Source organism: Petromyzon marinus, assembly GCF_048934315.1.
Source record: "Petromyzon marinus isolate PM22_M1 ecotype Great Lakes invasive population chromosome 76 unlocalized genomic scaffold, UKy_Petmar_22M1.pri1.0 chr76_unloc.3, whole genome shotgun sequence".
NCBI lineage: Eukaryota > Metazoa > Chordata > Hyperoartia > Petromyzontiformes > Petromyzontidae > Petromyzon > Petromyzon marinus.
Window position 1 is genome coordinate 328,803 of NW_027422620.1, and position 17,277 is coordinate 346,079.

The window sequence follows — 17,277 nt, forward strand, 5'->3', positions numbered from 1 at the left end:
CCCTCACACCCACACACTCACTCACCCACTCAATCTCTTACCCACTCACCCTCACTCACCCACTCAATCTCTTACCCACTCACCCTCACACCCACACACTCACCTACCCACTCAATCTCTTACCCACTCACCCTCACTCACCCACTCAATCTCTTACCCACTTACCCACCCACTCAATCTCTCCCCCACTCAATCTCTCACCCACTCAATCTCTTACCCACTCATCCACCAAATCAATCTCTTACCCACTCACCCTCACACCCACACAACTCACTCACCCACTCACTCACCCACTCAATCTCTTACCCACTCACCCTCACTCACTCACACTCACTCACCCACCCACACAATCGATCTCTCACCCACGCTGTGTAAACCACGGCGTCTGGAGGCAGAATCCAGGCCCCCGCTGTTTCCGGTCACGTGCGTCACGTGCACCACCAGCACTCAAACGCGTCATACACCAGCCGGGCGCGTGGGGGCGGAGCCTCGTGGTAGTGACGTCACATCTGGTACGTCAGAGTCACGCTTCCGCTCACAGTCGAGAGGAATGCGAACGAGGCAGCAGCAGAAGCATTTGGAGAGCGAATCGACGACGAGGTGAGCGTCTCTGTGACATCCTGAAGGATTCTGCCATCTTCAACGCCACCACCGCCGCCAAGGACCCAATCATGGAAGAGTGGGATACAGATGAAGATTGGGATACAGAGGAGGAGTGGGATACGGATGAAGAGTGTGATACAGAGGAAGAATGGCAGACGGCCGACGAGTGGGCTATGGAGGAAGAGTCGAGTATGGATGAAGAGGGGCAGATGGCAAAAGAGGGGCAGGATGGGCAAGTGCAGCAGGTGGAGATGGAGGTGGTGGAGGAGACAGAGGAGATCGAGGTTATGGAGGCAGAGCTGGTGGAGGAGGACCTGGAGGCGGTGGAGCCGGCACTGCAGAAGAAGGGGAAGAGCAAGTGGAGGAAGTCGCTCTGTGCATTCCTCCACCGCGTGCTCCTCTGTGACACGGCGGCTCCAGAAGATTAGGGTGGGGGGGGGAGATGGGGGACCACGGCTGGACTGGCAGGAGGCTGGACATCAGTTGGCTGGGCAGGACTGGAGGAACAACCACGACCACGAGGACGTGCTCACATTTACCATCGCCCCCCACACACCCCACACACCGCCCATGGTACTGGCCACCCACCCCTCCAGCGCCGTGACGGCCTTCATAGCTGCTTGCTAACAGCACTTGCCCAACAGTCTGGTAAGGCGAAACAGGGGATTTTTGTAGGGTGTATATTTGTGTGTGTGTGGGGGGTGGGTGGTGTGTGGGAAGTGTGGGGTGTGTGGGGGGCAATGTTAAATGTGAGCAGGTCTCGTGGTCGTGGTTGTTCCTCCAGTCCTGCCCAGCCAACTGATGTCCAGCCTCCTGCCAGTCCAGCCGTGGTCCCCCACCTCCCCCCCCCCCTAATCTTCTGGAGCCGCCGTGCCACAGAGGAGCACGCGGTGGAGGAACGCACGGAGCGACTTCCTCCACTTGCTCTTCCCCTTCTTCTGCAGTGTCGGCTCCACCGCCTCCAGCTCCTCCACCAGCTCTGCCTCCATAACCTCGATGTCCTCTGTCTCCTCCACCACCTCCAGCTCCACCTGCTGCACTTGCCCATCCTGCCCCTCTTTTGCCATCTGCCACACTTTGGCCATCTCCCCCCTTCATCCATACTCGACTCTTCCTCCATAGCCCACTCGTCGGCCGTCTGCCATTCTTCCTCTGTATCACACTCTTCATCCGTATCCCACTCCTCCTCTGTATCCCAATCTTCATCTGTATCCCACTCTTCCATGATTGGGTCCTTGACGGTGGTGGTGGTGGTGGCGTTGAAGATGGCAGAATCCTTCAGGATGTCACAGAGACGCTCACCTCGTCGTCGATTCGCTCTCCAAATGCTTCTGCCGCTGCCTCGTTCGCATTTATATCGACTGTGAGCGGAAGCGTGGCTCTGACGTACCAGATGTGACGTCACTACCACGAGGCTCCGCCCCCACGCGCCCGGCTGGTGTATGACGCGTTTGAGTGCTGGTGGTGCACGTGACGCACGTGACCGGAAACAGCGGGGGCCTGGATTCTGCCTCCAGACGCCGTGGTCTACACAGCGTGGGTGAGAGATCGATTGAGTGGGTGAGTGAGTGTGTGGGTGTGAGTGGGTAAGAGATTGAGTGGGTGGTAATATCTTACCCACTCACCCTCACACCCACACTCACCCACCCAATCTCTTACCCACTCACCCTCACTCACCCAATCTCTTACCCACTCACCCTCATACCTACACACTCACTCAATCTCTTACCCATTCACCCTCACTCACCACTCAATCTCTTACCCACTCACCCACCCACTCAATCTCTTACCCACTCAATCTCTCACCTACTCAATCTCTCACCCATGCAATCTCTTACCCACTCACCCTCACTCACCCACTCAATCTCTCACCCACCCGCCCCCCCCACTCAATCTCTTACCGACTCATCCACCAAATCAATTTATTACCCACTCACCCTCACACTCACTCACCCACCCACCCAATCTCTTACCCACTCACCCTCACACCCACACACTCACTCACCCACTCAATCTCTTACCCACTCATCCACCAAATCAATTTATTACCCACTCACCCTCACTCACCCACCCACCAACTCAATCTCTTACCCACTCACCCTCACACCCACACACTCACTCACCCACTCAATCTCTTACCCACTCACCCTCACTCACCCAATCTCTTACCCACTCACCTTCATACCCACACACTCACTCACCCACTCAATCTCTTACCCACTCACCCACCCACTCAATCTCTTACCCACTCACCCACTCAATCTCTCACCTACTCAATCTCTCACCCATTCAATCTCTTACCCAGTCACCCTCACTCACCCACTCAATCTCTCACCCCCCCCCCCCCCCCCCCCACTCAATCTCTTACCGACTCATCCACCAAATCAATTTATTACCCACTCACCCTCACACTCACTCACCCACCCACCCAATCTCTTACCCACTCACCCTCACACCCACACACTCACCCACTCACACCCACACACTCACTCACCCACTCAATCTCTTACCCACTCATCCACCAAATCAATGTAAGTAGGTGGCCCATTAAGGTAAGGTAGGTGGCCCATTAAGGTAAGTTGCCCGTTAAGGTAGGTGGCCCATTAAGGTAATGTAGGTGGCCCGTTAAGGTAAGGTAGGTGGGTGGCCGGTTAAGGTAAGGTGGGTGGGTGGCCCGTTAAGGTAAGGTGGGTGGCCTGTTAAGGTAAGGTGGGTGGGTGGCCTGTTAAGGTAAGGTAGGTGGGTGGCCCCTTAAGGTAAGGTAAATGGGGGGCCCGTTAAGCTAAGTGGCCCGTTAAGCTACGTGGCCCGTTAAGGTAAGGTTGGTGGCCCGGTAAGGACGGTAGGTGACCCCTTAAGGTAAGGTTGGTTGCCCGTTAAGGTAAGTTGCCCGTTAAGGTAGGTGGCCCATTAAGGTAATGTAGGTGGCAAGTTATGGTAAGGTAGGTGGGTGGCCCTTTAAGGTAAGGTGGGTGGGTGGCCCGTTAAGGTAAGGTGGGTGGCCTGTTAAGGTAACGTGGGTGGGTGGCCCTTTAAGGTAAGGTAGGTGGGTACTCATTGAAGGCTGAGTGGAGCGAGCGGAGGCCCATCATCGGTTCCAATAATCGGCACTGGTGTTGAATCGAATTGAGGATAATGGTTTCATAGCGCAGCACAATGACTGCTATATTACCGCTCCCCACACACATGCTTGCATACACACACACAACCACACACACTCACACACAGCAACAACAGCTGCCATTCGTCCCTCAGTGGCGGTGACATCACCAGGGTGCTTGTGCCAGGCCAGGTGCACTTCGAGATCACGTGCAGTGCCAAAGGCTCGCTGACAGGTCACAGGACAGAAGACTTTTATTTTTATTTTACTAGGTAAGGCTCACTGAGCTACTTAGATACTTTTTCAGAAGCGATCTGGCTACAAATGATAGCTCAGCGAATTTGCTTATCATGTGCAAATGTATAGCAGCCAAACACTCTAAAAGCATGTTTCTAAATTTAGAGGAAAAAATCGGAGGACCCAGAGAAAAATTCATGTGACCAAGGAGAGAAATGTATGGAAACTCCAAACATACAAACATCAGGATCGGGATCGTACCCATAACCTCCTGTATACCATGCCAACTTGCTGCATTTTAGTGACTCGACACTCTGCTCATTGTCGTGAGCGTCGCTCTTCTGCCCTCTGTTGTTGGAGGGTAACTGCCTCCAACTGCCCAATAGCGTTCTTCATGACATTGCGAGTCTTAAGCAAGTCTACTCAGCTTCACATCCTTCCCATATTGCAACATTCCATCTCTTCTCCAGGCCGTGCCGTGTCTGTTTAACCCCCTCTATCCGGCGAAACAGAAACTGCCTGGGCATGTGTAGCACTTCAATTAGAGCTATATATATACTAAATGGGTCGCACTACTTACCTGCAGCTGCAGACAGGGTCCACCAGGGGCAATACCTCGGACCGGAATAGGGGCCGCTAGATTCCCCAGCTCCGAGGCAAGGGGGGAGGGGGGGGGGGGCTGCGGGGTGTGCTGGGATCCCTCGGGACCCCCCTTGGAACTCTCTGTAAGGGAGGCGTGGCCGGGGGCGGGCACGCCTCCGGAGCTGTATAAAAGCCGGACCTCTGGAAGGGTCGAGCCAGTTGAAGACTGAAGACCAGCTAGCCAGGACCCTGGGACTCCCCTGACCCACCGTCCTTGTAAGGGCCGGGTCTGAGTGGGCCAGTGGTGCAACCCTGGAACCCTCGGGGCCCAACATCCTGGTAAGGGCCGGGACGGAACGGCCCAGTGGTCGGGACCTGTACCTTGGCTGGGTCAGGTCAGAATAGCCTCCCCTAGGTCACCCTTAGCCGGAGGATCCAGAGACCATAGCCCCAATAGTAGGGCACGCCAGTCCGGAGGCAGTACCTCCTTAGGCAGCGGGTGAAGGGGCCGTTACCCCTTCAAGTGTTAGGGTTCGCTACGTGCTGTATCGTAGCAATTGTTAATAAACATGTTGCCTCTAACCGTCCGATCTTTCAAGGATTTGTGTGCTCCTCGCACAAGCCAGCCTGGTTAAACACAATATGGATCATAGGCAGGTCATCCTGATAATTTCGAACCAGTGAAGATATTCTATGAGAGGGGTCCACATTCCGCAAGCAAGGAGAAGGGAGGGCAAAACTGTTGCCGAAAATACCGGGATCTTCGTGTGGAGTAACAGACCAGGTAGCTCCACACAGCGTTAAGCAGTTGATCCAAAGACAATGCCGCTCGACTGATTCGGAGGGAGATCTCTGCTGCCCAACTGGAGTAGGTCATAAGCACACTGCCCAAGTATGGACACTTCTCCAGGTGCTTAATTTGGTGGGGCTGATGGTAAGGCCTATCTCTTAGTGGCATGCTGCAGGTTCAGCAGCAGAACCTCCAACTCATCAGTATGCAGCAACCACCAGGTAATCACTGTGCATAACATGGTTAACCCATTGTATCTGTACCAGATTAAAATTCCACAGGTACAGCCATGGAAGGCTTCTCGAACTATGTGGTCGAAGATGATGTGAACAATGTAGGAGCCAGATGAGCTGCCTGTCGCACTCCAAGATGAACAGGGAATGGCTCCCGACTTGTGTTGCTCATGAGCGGGAATTGAACTCGGGTAGCCAGGTTCGTAACTCAGCACGCTAACCGCTACACCACCGCTCGTACACCGACACACATACTCATGCATGCAGTTGAGGTCACCTTCTCTGAGAAGTCTCATGGAAGCTGCAACCAAAGTCCGTTATCCGCACGGTCCCAGCCACGGGGTCCTTGACCAAGATGTTGCCCTAGACCAGGGGTCGGTAACGAAAATAACAAGAGATTTTTTTTTTATTCGGTAAAAAAAACTCAAATCTTTCAAGAGCCGTAATACACTGTGTGGTGAATACGAGACGGTGGTCCGGAATAAATAACGTTACGAAGCAGTCCTTAAAGAGCCGCACGCGGCTACGGAGATGCAGGTTACCGATCCCTGCCCTAGATGAAGAGCGGCAGAAGTCGTTCACGCTCAGAGGTTACGATAATCAAAATTTCGGGAAGCAGAGGATGGCTCATTTAAAAGGTGTCCAATGAGGTAAAGGTCTGTTGACTTTAGAAAAGGAAGTATTTTTTTCTCATGGCTGCCACTCGAGGTGCCCCTTTTAAATGTGATAAGATGAGATTCATGTTACATATTGCACGTAAAGAAGCTGTTACATGAAACCCGAAGCTGAGAGCTGTGAGTGCGAGTTAACGATTAAGCAAATCAAATACACAGCATGGATTTAGCAATGCTTTCCATTGCGTTTTGCATTTGACAGTATTCAAATAGCACCACAGAAGTCGCTGGATGGTAATGTGCATTTTCAAATCGTGCTTTTTCCTTTGGGTTGTCTCTCCAAATGTGCTGCAATTCTTTGCTCGATGTGGCCGCTTTTCTCTCTGGTGAGTCCCCAATAGCACCACAACTTTACACGAAAGTGTCATTATTCATATTGGATCATCATAAGCAGATTTGATCATGACTCTCCCGCTGCAGACAGATTAACAGAGTTAACAAATTTACTATTTGATTGATGTGGTCGCTCTTCTCTGCGGTGAGGCTCTCATAGCAGCGCAATGTTAAACTGGAGTTGTGCTGCCCATCGTGTCCACTTACCGGCTTGAGGTCTCCATGAATGATCCTCTTGTCACGGAGGTGGCTCAGGCATTTGAGGATTGACTTGGTGTATTTTTTCACCAAGCCAATATTCAACCTGCAGACTCCCGCCGCTTTTATGACATTGTGGAGACTGCACCTGTGAAATAGGTAACAATACAAAGTCAGTGGTATCCTGTGAAATGTTGTTATTCTGCTTGTCCCCCACGCAAACCCTCACCGAGTCTCAAGACTCTTGTTCAAGAGGGTCCAGCTAAATTTGTCAGAGTGGTAGGCGATGTTGCTGTGTGTAATTCCGAGGGAGAAATTTGCAGGGAATTTTTCAGCATTTGGGATGCTTGGCCATTCCCAGTAACATTGTGTGGCTTAGTTTTAGCTGCAGAAAGAAACCTGAGAAGCCAGAGAGAAACCCATGCATAAGCAGAGGAGAACATACAAACTGCACACAGAAAGGAACCTGAGTGAGAAAACAATCGCAGTCTTTTTCGTATTGTGGTCACAGGCACGCTCCATGTCTGTACATTACCCGGAGTATGGCGGTGACCACCTATGAAAACCAGATAAAGGGTGAGCACTAATAGAGTATTTCTTACTCTAAGGCACAAGTGTGTCACCCTGCCAGTTGAGGGGGCATGGCAATGTAAAAGTGGGCAGGGCTGCTGGAGAAAAGGGAGTTGTGGGGATGGTTTAGTTGTATATTTTTACGTGTTTGGGTGATTTGTTTACCTTTCTTTTACTTTGCACTCCTATCGTGTGTGTTGTATTGTTTGTTGTTGTAAAGTTCTTACCCGCCCCTACTGGACATCTGTAAAAAAGAGCTTTACAGCTCATCGGATTCCTCCAGTAACGTGGCAGCGTCAGTGTGATCATAATGTGTGGTATCACGAGCAAGTCAAATAGAGGACCCTAGCGGATTTGCGGTAGGTACCTCATGAACTCCATGACAATGAAGTTGTGCCTCCAAAAGTGGAAGGAGTGGAGAAGTTTGACGACGTTGCCGTTGTGCTCATCGTCGCTGCTCTGCAGCTCGAACAGAATTAGCAGCTCCTTCTCCTGGTTCTCCGAGACGCTGCACAGAGGAAGGACCCCATTTATCAATCATGATCAGCAATAACGTGGATGTGTGATGCACCACACGGTTGTCACTCGCTTTTGAAGACAGATAACTCCGCAGATGGCCGAGGAACCAGAAACAAGCGTGAAGGCAGCAACAGCCAGGAGGGGAGCCAGTGCCAACAGTTTCCCAACCTCTGCGGCTTAAAAGCCATGCTGGCTCGGAACACGGTCCTAGGCATGCACAGAATTTCCATGAGCTGAGCCGAACCATGGCTGAGCCGCTTATGTGTCTGTGAAAGCAACTGAGTGATACCGGCCAATCCAGAGTGATTCCATGACAAAGAATAGCGCAAGGCTTCAACGAAGGAAGGCACGATGTCTCATGGACACCTTGTGCAACAGGTTCACAGTCAGGGGTCATGTTGGTCATGTGCGATCCCAGTTGAGTCAATTGTGGGTAATTTTCAGCATTGGAATGTTTGGCCAACACCGCTTACATTGCGTGTAAGTGTGGGAAGTCACTGGAGAATGCAGAGGAAACCCATCTAGAACAGGGTCGAATTCATACAAACTCGATGAGTGAAGCACCCTGGTCAGGATTTGAACCCTGGATCTTCTTGCTATGAGACACTACTTGCTATGAGGCATAAGTGTAACTAACCACTGCACTGTCACCCAGCTGCCCACGATAGTAAAATGAACGATGACAGCCTCATTGTGATGCGTGCCACTTTGAAGTTTCACCTGAATGCATTTCTGAATATCTTGATGGCCCCCTGGGTGTTGGTCTTGTGGTCCACGCACTGCAGGACCTGGCCGAAACCTCTCTGGCCAATCCTGCGCAGCAGCTCATACCTGAAGTACAGGTGCTCGTGTTTGACCTGCAACAGTCACATAATCGTATGACGATTAATCAACGCTCATTCAGTGCTCATTAGACAAAGAAAACAGAGACCAAATCCATGCTGCGATCAGAACACTGGCTGTAGAATAAGCCTCGCTTTGTCAATTATAGTGAAAGATGATATGTCTTGATTCTTGAAGTGCTCTCGTCTGCTGTGCCAGATAACAGAGCGTCAGATGAAATTTGGGTGGCAGGGTGGTGCAGTGGTAACACTCACGCTTCACTGCAAGGAAGGGATTCTGGGTTTGATTCTTGACCCAAGCACCCCTTTCTGTGTGAAATTTGTGTGTTCTCCCCCTGCTCTACAGAGTGTGAGTGCATGTGGCGAATACCTGAACCGGTCCTGGGCACCCCCTAGGTCAACTCAGCCATAAATGAATACCTGGAGCAGAGTGTAAACATCAACACTGGGGAGACAAAGGCAACCGGCATGTGCTGCTGGCCACACCACCCGCACATAAGACGTGTGGGCCTTCATAGGTGCTCGCTAACAGTACTTGGTAGTAGCTACATTGGAGAAACCAAACGACATATCTCGGACCGCATCCGTGAACATAAAGCAGACTTGAAACACGGTAGGACGAACTCCTCTGCCGTGGCAGATCACTGTTATAATTCAGTGGGCTCACATGACATTGACTTCTCCAAGACGGAGGTTCTTTGCAAACCAACCGGCTACCATGAGAGATTCGTTCATAAGGCCATTCACATATACAAGCACAGAGACAATTTCAACCGAGAAGATGGATTCTGGCTTAGTAACCATTGGAAAGATGTTTTAAACCATTTCCGTTCTTAATTAATTGTATTTTATGATGACCTTCAGACCGCAGCTCTTTCACCAGCATTGACTCTTAATACCTCTCACACCACGGTTAATGGTATGGTTTACAACATGGAGTATAATAGCGCCTCGCAGCTGTCTCTCTCCCCTTCCTCTGTTCCGACCTTGGATGCACTCGTCCGTCTGAACGGGGCCTGTAGCTATCCGTGTTGCTAAAGTTGAGGGTAAGAATCCACCCATTTTTTTTCGCCATATAGCATTGTGATATATAACGACTTATTGTTGGTAGCTTAGCTGATTGGAGAATATAGAGTTTATTGATAACATTAAGGTAATTTATATTTTAGTTTTTTATTGGTTCACTATGTAGTATTCATTATACATTGTATTGTATACCCAGTTACTGTGAATAGCTCAGATGTGTAGACCTTGACTTCAACATAGCCATTTCTGTGACCAGTCACTAGCTAATCACTCAGTTATTTCAATGCTAAATTCTCCTGTTTGATTTGTACTAGGTGCCTCGGTGAATGTGTATGCTCTGACTTTAAATATAGCTATTTCTGTGACCAGTTACAAGCTAATCACTCAGCTATTTCAATGCTAAATTCTATGCTAATTCCTTTGTCAAGGGGTGCCTCTGCGGATGTGTATGCTTTAACTTAGCTATTTCAATGCTAAATTCTATGCTAATTCCTTTGTCAAGGGGTGCCTCTGCAGATGTGTATGCTTTAACTTTAACATAGCCATTTCTGTGACCAGTCACAAGCTAATCACTCGGCCATTTCAATGCTAAATTATATGCTAATTCCTTTGTCAAGGCGCATTGTTTCTTCTGACACAGCTTAAAGGTCATGATCTGAACGTGGCTTTTTTCACTCCAGCGCTGTCCTACCAGACAGTCTCGTGCCTTCACCTGATGAAGGCCGCTTGTGTTGTGGCCGAAACGTCGTGAGAATATTATTGTGTTATTTTATGTTATCAATTTACTATTTTATTCTCATTCTACGTGACTTTACCGAAAGAACCAAAGAAGATGAATCCTTGCAGTCACGAAAGCTTTAAATCGAAATTTAACCGCCTCTACGGGGAGGGATTTCACACATCCTTAAGATCATTCAACAGACTCCGGGATAAGAAGGCTCAACTAATCGAGTCTCTCACCTTTCTGAAGAGATGCCGCGACTCTAAGGTAATACCAACCGCATTTACACTACCCTCTGCTGTTGCAACTTCTCTCAATGCAAAACGAATTCTAGCTAGAACTAGCTTCGCTCTTCTCAGAAAAAAATCAGGCTTACACGCACCGAACTCGACCAGTTAGACAAGACACTCTACAAATCACACTTAACATTGACAGCAACAATGTCTACATCGGATTGGGAACATGTAGACAATATGACTACCTCTTCGGCTGCCACTATGTCGACCAAATGTAGGGACAATTTGATTTCCAAATTCAATCACCTCTCCAGCAAAAAATCGGACCCACACACCGAAAAGATAGACGTCAACAAAGTCGTAATTAATCGCAGTAACAGTTCCATTTCTGATGGTCTGAAATCCGTTTTAGCTAACGGTCTAAACTTTGCTGTCACACCGAGACACTTACCGGTTAATGATATCATTGCCCATGTCGAAGTTGCACTCAAGGGCTTGAGTCCCATCGCTGCAGACGTAGCAAGATCTGAAATCGCTGCAACCCTCAAAAACGCTAAGTTGCCACCCAGCAACATCAGCAAAGACGAACGTTTTGAATTATCTCAATTAAAAAAGAGGAATGATATTGTCGTCCTCTCAGCCGACAAGGGCAATGCCACTGTCATCATGGACAAAACAGAATATAACAACAAAATTCAAGAACTACTCAACGATGGCAGCTATACAAAAATAAAAAGAGATCCCACCAACAGCCTGGTTACCAAAACGAACAAAATCATCTCTGATTCAACAGCATTAATTGATGAGACCAAACAGTTCTCGTTGAAACCCTCTGCTGCCAGACCAACAAGATTATATAAAGATACACAAAGAAGATACACCCCTTCGTCCCATCGTCTCTACTATCAACTCCCCCACCTATAAACTGGCACGTTTTCTTGCTGATATACTGCGACCTTTCACTGGAAAAACCACCTCTGCGGTACTAAATTCTACTCACCTGGTATCGACAATCAAAGGCATTTCCCTGTCCCCAGACGACCTGCTTGTCAGTTTTGATGTGGTGTCCTTGTTCACCAAAGTCCCGGTACCTGACACCATCGCTATCATTGAAGACCTGGTTCATCAAGGACTGCACACTGATGTACCCCCCCTGGTGAGACATTGCTTAACCAACACATACTTCACCTGGAATGGAACTTTCTACAAACAAACTAAGGGCACCCCAATGGGCTCCCCCCTATCTCCGGTTGTAGCCAACGTATTCATGGAAAATTTTGAAACTGACGCCATCCAGACTGCCACTCTACGCCCGACCTTATGGAAGAGGTACGTGGATGACACCTTTGTCATCTGGCCACATGGCCAGCCTGCTCTAGACCAATTCCGTGACCACATCAATTCTATACACCCAGCCATCAGATTTACCATGGAGGTCGAAAAAGATGGCAAACTACCATTTTTGGATGTCTTAATTAAAATGAGACATGATGGTTCAATGAGCCACTCTGTCTACAGGAAAGCCACCCATACAGATGCTTACTTGAAACCGGATTCCCACCACCATCCATCCCAGAAGAACTCCCTCATCAAGACTCTATACCATAGAGCCCAATGCATTTCCGACCAGGAACACATTACCAGTGAACTCAAGCACGTACACCAGGCTCTCAGGGCTAATGGTTACTCCGACTACACAATCCGCAAAGCCATCACTCCAGTCATGAAGAAGGATTCTCTTGTGGAGCCACTCAAAACCATCACCTTACCCTACATTGCAGGGGTCACTAAAAAGATCTCCAAAATCCTGAATAAACACAAGATCCAGGTCCGATTCAACACAATACATAAAATCCGTGATCTAGTTCCATCTGTAAAAGATGCTGTTCCAGACATACAGTACCCGGGCATTTACAAACTAAAGTGCCTCTGTGGTAGTAGCTACATTGGAGAAACCAAACGACATATCTCGGACCGCATCCGTGAACATAAAGCAGACTTGAAACACGGTAGGACGAACTCCTCTGCCGTGGCAGATCACTGTTATAATTCAGTGGGCTCACATGACATTGACTTCTCCAAGACGGAGGTTCTTTGCAAACCAACCGGCTACCATGAGAGATTCGTTCATGAGGCCATTCACATATACAAGCACAGAGACAATTTCAACCGAGAAGATGGATTCTGGCTTAGTAACCATTGGAAAGATGTTTTAAACCATTTCCGTTCTTAATTAATTGTATTTTATGATGACCTTCAGACCGCAGCTCTTTCACCAGCATTGACTCTTAATACCTCTCACACCACGGTTAATGGTATGGTTTACAACATGGAGTATAATAGCGCCTCGCAGCTGTCTCTCTCCCCCTCCTCTGTTCCGACCTTGGATGAACTCGTCCGTCTGAACGGGGCCCGTAGCTATCCGTGTTGCTAAAGTTGAGGGTAAGAATCCACCCATTTTTTTTTCGCCATATAGCATTGTGATATATAACGACTTATTGTTGGTAGCTTAGCTGATTGGAGAATATAGAGTTTATTGATAACATTAAGGTAATTTATATTTTAGTTTTTTATTGGTTCACTATGTAGTATTCATTATACATTGTATTGTATACCCAGTTACTGTGAATAGCTCAGATGTGTAGACCTTGACTTCAACATAGCCATTTCTGTGACCAGTCACTAGCTAATCACTCAGTTATTTCAATGCTAAATTCACCTAGTTATTTCAATGCTAAATTCTCCTGTTTGATTTGTACTAGGTGCCTCGGTGAATGTGTATGCTCTGACTTTAAACATAGCTATTTCTGTGACCAGTTACAAGCTAATCACTCAGCTATTTAAATGCTAAATTCTATGCTAATTCCTTTGTCAAGGGGTGCCTCTGCGGATGTGTATGCTTTAACTTTAACATAGCCATTTCTGTGACCAGTCACAAGCTAATCACTCGGCCATTTCAATGCTAAATTATATGCTAATTCCTTTGTCAAGGTGCTTTGTTTCTTCTGACACAGCTTAACGGTCTTGATCTGAACATGGCTTTTTTCACTCCAGCGCTGTCCTACCAGACAGTCTCGTCCCGTCACCTGATGAAGGACGCTTGTGTTGTGGCCGAAACGTCGTGAGAATATTATTGTGTTATTTTATTTTATCAATTTATTATTTTATTCTCATTCTACGTGACTTTACCGAAAGAACCCATTAAGATGAATCCTTGCAGTCACGAAAGCTTTAAATCGAAATTTAACCGCCTCTACGGGGAGGGATTTCACACATCCTTGAGATCATTCAACAGACTCCGGGATAAGAAGGCTCAACTAATCGAGTCTCTCACCTTTCTGAAGAGATGCCGCGACTCTAAGGTAATACCAACCGCATTTACACTACCCTCTGCTGTTGCAACTTCTCTCAATGCAAAACGAATTCTAGCTAGAACTAGCTTCGCTCTTCTCAGAAAAAAATCAGGCTTACACGCACCGAACTCGACCAGTTAGACAAGACACTCTACAAATCACACTTAACATTGACAGCAACAATGTCTACATCGGATTGGGAACATGTAGACAATATGACTACCTCTTCGGCTGCCACTATGTCGACCAAATGTAGGGACAATTTGATTTCCAAATTCAATCACCTCTCCAGCAAAAAATCGGACCCACACACCGAAAAGATAGACGTCAACAAAGTCGTAATTAATCGCAGTAACAGTTCCATTTCTGATGGTCTGAAATCCGTTTTAGCTAACGGTCTAAACTTTGCTGTCACACCGAGACACTTACCGGTTAATGATATCATTGCCCATGTCGAAGTTGCACTCAAGGGCTTGAGTCCCATCGCTGCAGACGTAGCAAGATCTGAAATCGCTGCAACCCTCAAAAACGCTAAGTTGCCACCCAGCAACATCAGCAAAGACGAACGTTTTGAATTATCTCAATTAAAAAAGAGGAATGATATTGTCGTCCTCTCAGCCGACAAGGGCAATGCCACTGTCATCATGGACAAAACAGAATATAACAACAAAATTCAAGAACTACTCAACGATGGCAGCTATACAAAAATAAAAAGAGATCCCACCAACAGCCTGGTTACCAAAACGAACAAAATCATCTCTGATTCAACAGCATTAATTGATGAGACCAAACAGTTCTCGTTGAAACCCTCTGCTGCCAGACCAACAAGATTATATAAAGATACACAAAGAAGATACACCCCTTCGTCCCATCGTCTCTACTATCAACTCCCCCACCTATAAACTGGCACGTTTTCTTGCTGATATACTGCGACCTTTCACTGGAAAAACCACCTCTGCGGTACTAAATTCTACTCACCTGGTATCGACAATCAAAGGCATTTCCCTGTCCCCAGACGACCTGCTTGTCAGTTTTGATGTGGTGTCCTTGTTCACCAAAGTCCCGGTACCTGACACCATCGCTATCATTGAAGACCTGGTTCATCAAGGACTGCACACTGATGTACCCCCCCTGGTGAGACATTGCTTAACCAACACATACTTCACCTGGAATGGAACTTTCTACAAACAAACTAAGGGCACCCCAATGGGCTCCCCCCTATCTCCGGTTGTAGCCAACGTATTCATGGAAAATTTTGAAACTGACGCCATCCAGACTGCCACTCTACGCCCGACCTTATGGAAGAGGTACGTGGATGACACCTTTGTCATCTGGCCAGATGGCCAGCCTGCTCTAGACCAATTCCGTGACCACATCAATTCTATACACCCAGCCATCAGATTTACCATGGAGGTCGAAAAAGATGGCAAACTACCATTTTTGGATGTCTTAATTAAAATGAGACATGATGGTTCAATGAGCCACTCTGTCTACAGGAAAGCCACCCATACAGATGCTTACTTGAAACCGGATTCCACCACCATCCATCCCAGAAGAACTCCCTCATCAAGACTCTATACCATAGAGCCCAATGCATTTCCGACCAGGAACACATTACCAGTGAACTCAAGCACGTACACCAGGCTCTCAGGGCTAATGGTTACTCCGACTACACAATCCGCAAAGCCATCACTCCAGTCATGAAGAAGGATTCTCTTGTGGAGCCACTCAAAACCATCACCTTACCCTACATTGCAGGGGTCACTAAAAATATCTCCAAAATCCTGAATAAACACAAGATCCAGGTCCGATTCAACACAATACATAAAATCCGTGATCTAGTTCCATCTGTAAAAGATGCTGTTCCAGACATACAGTACCCGGGCATTTACAAACTAAAGTGCCTCTGTGGTAGTAGCTACATTGGAGAAACCAAACGACATATCTCGGACCGCATCCGTGAACATAAAGCAGACTTGAAACACGGTAGGACGAACTCCTCTGCCGTGGCAGATCACTGTTATAATTCAGTGGGCTCACATGACATTGACTTCTCCAAGACGGAGGTTCTTTGCAAACCAACCGGCTACCATGAGAGATTCGTTCATGAGGCCATTCACATATACAAGCACAGAGACAATTTCAACCGAGAAGATGCATTCTGGCTTAGTAACCATTGGAAAGATGTTTTAAACCATTTCCGTTCTTAATTAATTGTATTTTACGATGACCTTCAGACCGCAGCTCTTTCACCAGCATTGACTCTTAATACCTCTCACACCACGGTTAATGGTATGGTTTACAACATGGAGTATAATAGCGCCTCGCAGCTGTCTCTCTCCCCCTCCTCTGTTCCGACCTTGGATGAACTCGTCCGTCTGAACGGGGCCCGTAGCTATCCGTGTTGCTAAAGTTGAGGGTAAGAATCCACCCATTTTTTTTTCGCCATATAGCATTGTGATATATAACGACTTATTGTTGGTAGCTTAGCTGATTGGAGAATATAGAGTTTATTGATAACATGAAGGTAATTTATATTTTAGTTTTTTATTGGTTCACTATGTAGTATTCATTATACATTGTATTGTATACCCAGTTACTGTGAATAGCTCAGATGTGTAGACCTTGACTTCAACATAGCCATTTCTGTGACCAGTCACTAGCTAATCACTCAGTTATTTCAATGCTAAATTCACCTAGTTATTTCAATGCTAAATTCTCCTGTTTGATTTGTACTAGGTGCCTCGGTGAATGTGTATGCTCTGACTTTAAACATAGCTATTTCTGTGACCAGTTACAAGCTAATCACTCAGCTATTTCAATGCTAAATTCTATGCTAATTCCTTTGTCAAGGGGTGCCTCTGCGGATGTGTATGCTTTAACTTTAACATAGCCATTTCTGTGACCAGTCACAAGCTAATCACTCGGCCATTTCAATGCTAAATTATATGCTAATTCCTTTGTCAAGGTGCTTTGTTTCTTCTGACACAGCTTAACGGTCTTGATCTGAACATGGCTTTTTTCACTCCAGCGCTGTCCTACCAGACAGTCTCGTCCCGTCACCTGATGAAGGACGCTTGTGTTGTGGCCGAAACGTCGTGAGAATATTATTGTGTTATTTTATTTTATCAATTTATTATTTTATTCTCATTCTACGTGACTTTACCGAAAGAACCCATTAAGATGAATCCTTGCAGTCACGAAAGCTTTAAATCGAAATTTAACCGCCTCTACGGGGAGGGATTTCACACATCCTTGAG

At 47.5% G+C, this 17,277-nt stretch overlaps 1 long non-coding RNA gene across 1 annotated transcript; it reads right to left on the reverse strand.

Moving 5' to 3' along the window:
* Positions 1-2,988: 2,988 nt before the first annotated feature.
* Positions 2,989-12,753, reverse strand: LOC142908213 (uncharacterized). Its single transcript, XR_012931636.1, has 4 exons — positions 8,560-12,753; positions 7,688-7,828; positions 6,760-6,898; positions 2,989-5,908 (listed from the first exon to the last, which is right to left on the reverse strand). It is a non-coding gene; the product is annotated as an uncharacterized LOC142908213 (long non-coding RNA).
* Between the last annotated feature and the right edge of the window lie 4,524 nt (positions 12,754-17,277).